The 10,174-nt window shown below is 31.7% G+C and overlaps 1 long non-coding RNA gene and 1 pseudogene across 1 annotated transcript; both read right to left on the minus strand.

Moving 5' to 3' along the window:
• Nucleotides 1–6,291: 6,291 nt before the first annotated feature.
• On the minus strand, nucleotides 6,292–7,814 carry LOC105780767 (uncharacterized). Its single transcript, XR_001129371.2, has 3 exons — nucleotides 6,713–7,814; nucleotides 6,582–6,631; nucleotides 6,292–6,356 (listed from the first exon to the last, which is right to left on the minus strand). It is a non-coding gene; the product is annotated as an uncharacterized LOC105780767 (long non-coding RNA).
• An 82-nt stretch (nucleotides 7,815–7,896) lies between these two features.
• LOC128040490 (uncharacterized TPR repeat-containing protein At1g05150-like) lies at nucleotides 7,897–9,004 on the minus strand (annotated as a pseudogene).
• Between the last annotated feature and the right edge of the window lie 1,170 nt (nucleotides 9,005–10,174).

The following is a 10,174-nucleotide window of genomic DNA, read 5'->3' on the forward strand; positions in this document are numbered from 1 at the left end:
ATTTGTATCTATAATACTAAATATTCCCATTTATCCTATTAAAATGCAGAAAATTAAAATTTAAGTCTATTCCAAAACCTCCCCGGCAACGACGCTAATAACTTGACAGCAGCTAGATGTGCGAATGACTGGATTGGAAATACTATAGAAAATAAATAGATAATTAAACAACAATATCTGCAAGTATACTCCGGGAAGCATACCGAGGATCGTACCCAAGGGAGGTTGAATTAAACTTAAATTAACTTTCTACACTAACATGGCTAAATAGTACACATTTAAAATTATATGACGAAAAACCAAATTAACATCAATTAATTAAATTAACCTAAAAATTATCTAAAATAAAAATTGAGCTTCAGCACGGAAGTTATTTTGCAGCGAAATCATACCAGGTGTGTTCCCAAAACGCAAAAAATTGAGCTTCGAAGAAAGTTGAAAAACCACACTGTCGACGCCACACGGGCGTCTACCTGGCCATGTGGTTGGCCGTGTGCGAGACACGGCTATGTGGATGACGAGGGCATGGCCGTGCGCAAGACATGGCTGTGTGGTGGTGTAAGTATGGTCGTGTGGGCCACACAGCTAGGCCAATCTGGGCGTGTGGGCCAACACGGGCAAGCCACACGAGCATGTGGGCCCATAATTCTAAAATTTTCCTTAGGGTCGCACGGCTCATTCCGATAGACTGTGGGCCTACCATAGGGTCGGTAAAGGCTAACCAAACCCTAAAATTATGTGATCTGATATTCTGCTCTGAGTTGGGCACTGTTATGCATGTCTGATTATTCTGTTAATTATATATATATGACATTCGTATATGAGCATGTTATGCATGAGATTACTGTATCTGTATATCTGTATCTGTCATTGGCGTGGGTTTCGTATATGTGGAGGAAGTGCTCTGTATGACGACCTTCGCCTATATTCTAGCAGCATGGCTGCATATTATTTGATATGTGTCGTAATGACATGATGTGATGTATAGGGATGGGTGAGTGTTTTTAACCCCACATGGTGTGATGGGATGGTCAGAGTTGGTGTGTAGAGGATGAATGATAGGATTTTGTATATCTGTTCTGTATATCTGATTCCGTTATCTGTATCTGTATCTGTAAAGGACCTAAGTCCGAATATGAATCTGAATCTGACTGTGTATATGTAATCTGAATCTGAATCTGAATCTGAATCTAGAGCACGTCTAATGTTGTTGGGTTACACATTGAGTTTAAGAAAACTCACATTTGTTTGTCTGTTCTGTTCAGGTAATCCACAGACTTAGACGGATTGGTGTGATGGAGCCTCGCGGTGACCACGAGTTCGTACTGCTTAAGATCATGATATTTATATATTTAATTAATGATTGTTTTCTGGGAGTTTTGTAATTTATGGACTCTCCGAACTGTTTGATTTTATTTTGGGATTTGGATTTTGTCTTGACTTTTTATTTGCGACGGTTGGCTAAAAACATGGTTTTTTATTAAAATAACGGCTTTCTGAAAATACGAACGAGATTATTAAATATAACGATTTCTAAGACTTCCGCCATAAATTATGTTTTGACAATGAGTTGCTTAAATAACGTTTTCAATAATAGTTTTTAACGAATAAAGGTTACAAGGCTTTATTGAAATAACTCTATTTTCAAAACCCTTCTTTGTAATATCTCAAGATTCGGCCATAACATCTAGGCCGGATTTGGGGTGTTACAGAAGAAATCTTATTCGTCAAATTTATTTTCCACAAAATAATCTCATATCACATTTATAACATAGTTTTCTTAGTGTAATAGAGTTGAGACTATGCCTGACACCAACTCAATAAAAGATTTTATAAATCGTATAAATTAAAAATTAAAAATTAAAAAATGAATATTATATAAAATTAATATAGTTATTAAAAATAAAAAATTTACTATGCTCCAAGTAAACCTGTCAGTGGGCGGAATTAAATTGGGCCCATGTAAAGTATTTAGATCCATTTTTCAGGCTTAGGCTTGACGCAACTTGAAAAATGGGCATAACTTTCTACTAAAGTCCAACCAAATAAAGAAATGTAAATTTGGATCCGATCTAATCGCTCATATTTGAATTGTTTTATATTAATTTTTTATATAAAAATAAATTTAAAAATATACTACATTAAATATAATAAAAACACTAAAATAAAAAGCGTTTAATGAATTTGTCAATTAATCAACATTCAATTAGTAACAGCAAGGGCAGTAGCCATCGACAAAAATTGAGGGAACCGGCAGTGAGGGCAACAAGATTCAAAATCAAGTAGCACGAGAAGCAAAGTAGCAGTTGGATGCAGCAAAAATTCAAGGCTTGCGGCAAAGAGAAGAATAAGGAGTAAATGTGGGTGAGGACTTGAGGTTTTTTGGTGGAGAACAGCAGTCGGTGTTGATGTACAACAGTGTTTGGTATTGATGGAAGCGGCAGTGGGTGTTGACAGTTGGTGTTGGTGGTGGACAACGGCAGAATGGTGTTAAAATACTTAGGGTTCAACATAGAGGTGTTCATGGGTCAAGTCAGATTCATATCGGGTTTGATAAAAATTTAAGGTCCGTTTGTTAGGCTTGAGTATGGCCCAACCCAAAAAATGAGCTTAAAATTTTATCCAAGTCTGGCCCGGATAAAAATGCTAAAATCTCGACTCGTCTGTATTAATTTTTATATTATTTTTTACATAAATTTTTTAAAAAATATAATACATCAAAAATACTAAAAATATTAAAATAAATATTTCCCAATAAATTGAAAATAATTTAAAAATATATGTATACTTAAATAATACTAAGATATGTACAATTTTACAAGTAAATGCCTCTAAAATAGTAACAAAATTAACAAAAAAACAAAAGTTATACAATACCCAAATAATAACAACGAAATAGTAACAACATAATTGTGAAATGGTAACAAAATAGTGAAAAAAATAACAAGAAAATAATAATAAAAGCAAGAAAATAGTAAAAAAACAACAATTTTTTTTGCAGATTCGGGCCAAGCCGGGCTCAAGCAAAAAAAAAACTTATCTGAGGCCTAACCCGTTTTCTAAATGAGCCTTATTTTTTTTGTCCAAACCCATTTTTGAAACCTATATTTTTACCCAAAACCTCCCACTTTTTGGGCTAGGCTGGGTGAACCGGCCCATGAACAGTTCTAATTCAACTGTTGAAGAAAGAACAAAGCGTTAAAGTTTTAGATGTTAGGTTTGGTTATTTAGTTGGACAAGTATTTTAGTTCAGTTTAATTTTTATTGATTAATAATTTAATATAAATATATATAATTATTGGATATCTTTTTAAATTTGAATATTTATTCTAAATGTAATTAAAAATATTATAGAAAATTATAAAAAACATGGAAAGTTGTGAAATGTTATAACATTATCAAAAATGGTAAAATTATAAATAAATAATAAAAATTTGAACAAACTAAAAACATAAAATGTTAAATTATAAATAAATTATTATAAAATATAATAAAAACTCCAATTTTGTCGATATGCCTTTATATAACCCAATTTGCATTGTCTCAAATTAACAAGGAAAATTATTTTAAGAGATTTTGTCTTCATTTTCATATGAATTATGGGTACAAATAGATACATACAAATTTTAATTATTCATTAATTAAAAGTTTAACAAATTTGATAGGTGAGTTTTTAAGCTTAATTTGATTTTCTTATCATTAAATTAATATATTATATTTTATATAATCATTAAATTTAAATTTTGTAAATATGAATAATTATTATACATATATAATAAATGCATTAAAAATTATTTTATATTTATAATTAATTTTTTCAAAATGTATTTTAATTTATAACTTAACATATATATATATTTTTTATTTATAAGCTTTTAATATAATTACATAATATTTAAAATATATTTTTATATATTTAAATTTTTTTGAATTTTTAGATCAGATTTAATTCGAACTTCTGCTTGGGTCAGTCTTGGGCCTAGACTAAGGCTCGAGCTTTCTCGAATTTGGACAAATTTGAACTTAAATTTCCTTAAACTCAAAATTTCTCGGGTTCGAATCATTATGAGCTCGAATTGATATGAACGAGATTTCAAGCTCGAACTTATTTTGCTAACTGTAACTTTAATATAGTAGCATAAATGATAAATATTAAAAAGCAATAAAAATTCAAAATTCAAGGTATTCTAAAAGATTCTAAAGCAGCCTACAGCTCTGCGTTCTCTACAACGTTATTTGCCTTGGAAACCAGTGTGTCTGACTCCACTTCGTGATGGTTTTAGTATGTTGTGTTGCGAAACTTAGATCACAAAAATATTCACATAATCTTAATTTCTCTTTTTGGTGTAAAAGAAAACAACATATGAGCTGCAAATCATACTAAACCCTCTTCTCTATCAAAATCCCTTTTTTTGAGTAAGATTCACATGATAATCTTGCTTTTAAAAACAAAGAAATTTCACATAATCTTAAATCGCAGCATTGTATACGTTACGGGTCTAATGCTTTATTGGAATTTTATTGTATAGTAATCTGTTAAAAAACGTATGCAAATTTTAGAAGAGTTTAATTAAATTGGGTAAATTATATAAATGATTATTTGATTATTAATAAGTTTTTTTGAACTATTTAACTTTAAAAAGTTACAATATGATGACTCAAGTTATTTTTTTTAGTCCAAAACTGTTAAAACACTAAGAGCACGTTTGGTTCGCTGTATTGGAATAGAGGCGTAATAGCAAATCAATTGTTTGGTTGAATGTAATGGAATAGAGGCGTAATAGTAATCTTATGTTTGGTTGAATGGAATAGAGGTGTAATAGCATAATGGAAAAAACTAAAATGACTAGAATACCCTTAGCATAAATTTGTTTGGGTAAATGATTATTGTTATTGTTATTTAAAATTTAATAAGATTATTAATATCAATAATAAATAATTTAATCATATTTAAACATAATTATTATTAAATATATTATAATTAAAATATATAATTTAATAAAATTATTAATAATTAATATTCTTATATAAATTTACTCAAAACATAATATAGATAATTTAACATAATTATTATTAAATATATTATAATTAAAATATATAATTTAATAAAATTCTTAATAATCAATATTCTTATATGAATTTACTAAAATAATAATATATGATACTATAAAATATAATTTGAAATAATTAATATTAAATATATTTTAATTATAATATATGATTTAATAAAATTTAAAATAATTATAACTAATAAATTTTCTTATATGAATTTGTATAATTTAAAATAATTATTATTAAATATAATTTAATAATAATATATAATTTCATAAAATTCTTGATAATAAATTTTCTTATATGAATTTATATAATTTAAAATAATTAATATTAAATATAATTTAATAATGATATATAATTTATACATTTAACCAGTGCCAAGCATTATAACCTTTAAGCAATGTTGAACTTGATCACCCAAATTTTAGTTAATATTGCCAATTACTTAATTCAAACTAATATGTTTTCCAATTTTCTAGCCCACCCAAACTTTACAAAATGCTAGATAGCATATTAGTCACAATCATATTCAGATCACTAGCTATATCCGAAAATGAATGACCCTGGGAAAAATTACAAATATTACATGGATTTCATTCAATCAATGTTGATGCAGAAGCATCCTTGCCCTCTGTTGAAGTTGAGTCAATGACCTAATACAAGTGCCCTCCTCGCATGTCTTTAAGCGTGTAAGGTGATTAGTTCCGAATAAAACTACCATTTCGTCAAGACTACTTTGCATTGGCAACTTGTCTTGAGATCCCTTGCTTCGATGTTTCCGTATCTGACCTCAAATTCTCTAGACTTCTTCGGCAATTGTTCAGTAATCTTGAGTCGAAGCACGAAATGATTACCGGTCGGTGACATTCATCATAGCAGATGCTAAAATTTTGCAATTCAATCGATTCTCTATAAACAAAGATCTAGATAAATACAACAAAATACATCTACATCTTTTGTCCTAAAGGTTCTTAATAATGAAGGTATTGATTAATGACATTTCAATAATATGAGAATATGAACTAAATTCAAGGAAAAATCAACACTAAAATAGCAATGAGCCCTGCATTTTACAAATTTTCACTAAACAAATTGGCAGATAAGACTTCAAACCGATCTTTGTACAACTCAAAATATCTCATTCACTCTCTCGCACCTAATATAATTTGCCAATTATAAATGCTATAAACTTTAGTTTAAAAAATATATTATCCAACAGAAAGCAGACACACCTTGGAATTGTTCCTATAGTCCACAGCTAAACGGTGGTAGTGTGTTGAAAACATCCCTCGGCATTGCACCTAATATAACAAAGCAAGGCATGCAGCGATTTCCAAGTGTTAAAAATGATGCTAATATAAAGACTAAAATTATAATAATGGTTAAGAAGGCTAGGAATCATCTTTAAATTGAGGTACGAGTGGGGGAAAACAATCAATCAATACCATTTTTACCATAGGACTAGGAATTGCTAATCATCTTTAAATTGAAGTACGAGTGGGGGAAAACAAGAAGAAACTTCTAACCTGAATCATGATACGAGTGCAACACACTAGTTGATTGATCATTAAGTTCTCTGTTAAAAAACACAAAAACACAACAATTATCTTAAGAACATTGATGCAACAAAATGGAAAGATAAAATGTGATATATTACCTTAGTGTTGAACTGTCAGAATTGATTGCAGCTGCCTTTGCTGCAGCCTCTTCATCATGTGTAGGACTAGCACGACATAGATATCTACAAAGAGTGATTCGAAGGTATCAAGAAAGGCCAAAAAAAACTCAACATCTGAAATTTTTCTAGCTCTTCTTCACTTCTCTGGCTGGCTAGACTACTAAAAAAACTACGATTAGAAATCAATTAAACCTTCTCTCTACCCCTATTTCATTGATCAGCCAACTGACAACGAAAAGAATAATAGTAATCATCAATTGAATGCCGAAATAAGAGAACTTCCCAACCAAATAAAAAGAAAAGAAAAATACCTGCGTGAATATCAGAAAGCAATGAATATCAGAACACAAAAGCTCATATATAACAATATATAACAATCATAGTCTTTAGCAAATTGACATTACTGCTGGCAACACAATAAAAGCCTCTATTCAGAAAGCAATGAATATCAGAACACAGAAGCTCATATAAAAGTTGTTAATACGGGGGGTTGTTCTTGTACTCCGTAATTACTGTTATCCGCTGGAATGATGATTTTGCAAAGTCAAATCTCCCATTCATGAGCATTAACTACTGGTATTTAGCACTTACAACAATGGCAAAACCGGGTTGGGATATTTTCCACTATACTTTTTATTTATTGATGGAGCTCTATACGCTTAAATTAAGACCGTCGAACTGAAAAAACAGGAATGAGTTTCACCAACTCTTCCTTAAAGATAAAGCATTTTAGTTGTCTTCAATTGCTGGGCCTGCAATCACCAATGATGTATTCAGTAGAGTCATATATAAAAGGACAATTGGGATTATTCTAAATTAACAATGGATACTCAACAAGAGTCAAGTAGGCAAAACAATAATCACAATTCATCAATTAGTATCAACTACTTCAGCTGAATAGTCTGAGCAGAATTAACGCTCTGCATCCCCAAAGGATAACATCTCTTTTGCCTAATAGAAACATAACGTTTGTTTCTCCATTGAAAATTCTCCTGGAAAATTCAACACCACCAAGGGAAAAAAAAGGAAGCGAAGCGAGAAGAAGTTACAGTGTAATAATCTCAAATATACATCATCTCAAATTTCCCCAAGAATGAAGAGTAAAATACTCTACAACAACTATTATGAAACAGGATATTTGAGCCATCACTTGAAAACGGTTATTACACAAGAGCATGACACGCCCTTGAACATATTGATGAACAGTATATTGCACAATGCACACGGATGCCTAAAATAATACGATGGAATGGTACAAGATTAGCAAAAGACTTTAAAACCAAGTAGCTATGGATCTTTCCGGATTGCAAATTAAAGCACAAGCACTTATCTTTTATTGCTTCACTTCCTTCCCATACTCCTTGAATTTATATTCATCTTGTTTAAAGTTAGGGGAACCTTACCTCACTGTAGCATTGATTACAAAGACTAAAATGAGACTTTACTTCTTTAAAGCGAGAACCGATAATTGGGTAACGGCAAACCGAAAGGACATGGCGTTCATGACGATTCCTATCTCCGTTTCTAACTTCGGAGAGTGGACAAAATACCAAAGCCCCAATCATGATCATTGAACATGATAAGGAACTCATTGAAAGATACCATTGAGGTATCTGTTTCTCCATGAACTTCCAACATTTCACTAGCTCCATGAGAAGGGATAAATATAGCCCTCAACAATTTGATGTACTGAACTGCATCTACCTTTCTAATATGAGAACCACCTTCATTTACAGCCCTCAACAAAATATAAACAGATAAAAGAGTACCGAAAAAGAGAGAAAGAGGTGAAAGCAGCCATAGATTTGAGCGAAACAAAACAGCAGCCTTGAGAAGAGAAGATATGCGACGAACAAAGCTAAGGAAAATTGGAAATAAAAGATGAAGAACGGAAGAAGTAGGAGGAAAGTTTGTTAGAAAAAAGGCAGCAACAACAATGAACAACAAAGAGCATAAGCTCATGAAAAACAGGAAGCAAAACAAAACAAAAGAACAAAATGAAAATCCAAAGAGAAGCAGCAAGTAACCGAATGAGAAAAGTCCCCCATCAGCTTTCATTCCATTTCCATTTCAAAATATAAAGGAGATACAAAAGCAAGTCAGTTACCTAAACGTAACTACTCCCACCAAATTTGGCAAGTTGCCAACTAAAATAATACAAGTCAAAAGCTGAAAATAAATCAGCTATTACATCCATCATTTTCAAATCTAAAAGTACTAGCTTTAAATATCAAGCAACTTGCCAACTTGTTAACATCACAAAAAAAATACAAAATTTAAACAAAAGTTGCTTCGATTCAATCTTCAAGCAGACATCTTCTTTGTTGGAAGTTTGTTGCATTGCGAGCCAATGCTCAACACTCCTCCTTGGATGTGAGGCAACAAACACGATTGAATCCTTAGAAATTCAAACTGATTGTGCCAAGAGGCTTTGTCAAAATGTCACCAATTGATCTTGTGAGTTGCAATGTGTTAGACACACTTCTTTGGATTGAACAACTTCTCGAACAAAGTAAAACTTGAGCTTAAAATGTTTGGTTTTGCCATGAAAAGCAGGATTTTGGAGATGGCAATTCTTGACTAGTTATCCACCATAATTTCATGAGGCTCAAGTCGTTCTTCATTCAAATCACATAGCAACTTCCTAAGCCAAATGGCTTGATTCATCTTTGCATTTCTTTGCTATGTATTCGCTTCAAGATGAGATCGAGCAACAGTTTGTTGCTTCTTTGAACTCAATGAAAACTCCCGAACCAAGTGTAAAGAAGTAGCTCAAGTACTTCTCATATCATCAATCGATCCACCCAGTCACTATCTCGAGTAGCCGTTAATTTCAGCTCATTTCCTTTCTTGAACATTACACCAAACTTCAAAGTACCTTTGACATACCTGAGTATTCTCTTTGCTGCTTTCAAATGAGTTGTATTGCAGCTGTGCATGAATCTGGACAGTAGACTAACTGAATGCATAAGGTCAGGTCTGGTTACTGTCAAGTAAAGTAAATAGCCAATCAAGCTTCTATACTCCTTTTCATCTACCTTTTCTTCATTTCCAAAGCTACTTAGTTTCTCTCCCACAGCTAATGGTGTGCTCACTGGTTTGCTGTTTTCCATATGAAACTTAGTGAGAATTTTCAAGGCAAATGCATCTTTGGTGATAAAATGCCTTGATCGGTGGTCTACTTCCATACCAAGGAAGTAAGTCATGATTCCCAAGTTTGTCATGTCAAACATGTCTTGCATATTCTTCTTGAACTCCTGAATCAAATCGACCCTGCTTCCAGTCACTAATAGATCATCCACATACATTGAGACAATCAACAAAGTCTCATCTTTAGACTTCTTTATAAATAAAGTTGGCTCACTCAAACTTTTCTCGAAATTAAGCCTAGACAGGTAAGCATCTATCCTGTCATACCAGGCTCGAGGAGCCTGTTTTAGT

This window comes from Gossypium raimondii, chromosome 4 (genome assembly GCF_025698545.1).
Source record: "Gossypium raimondii isolate GPD5lz chromosome 4, ASM2569854v1, whole genome shotgun sequence".
In the NCBI taxonomy this organism is placed as follows: domain Eukaryota; kingdom Viridiplantae; phylum Streptophyta; class Magnoliopsida; order Malvales; family Malvaceae; genus Gossypium; species Gossypium raimondii.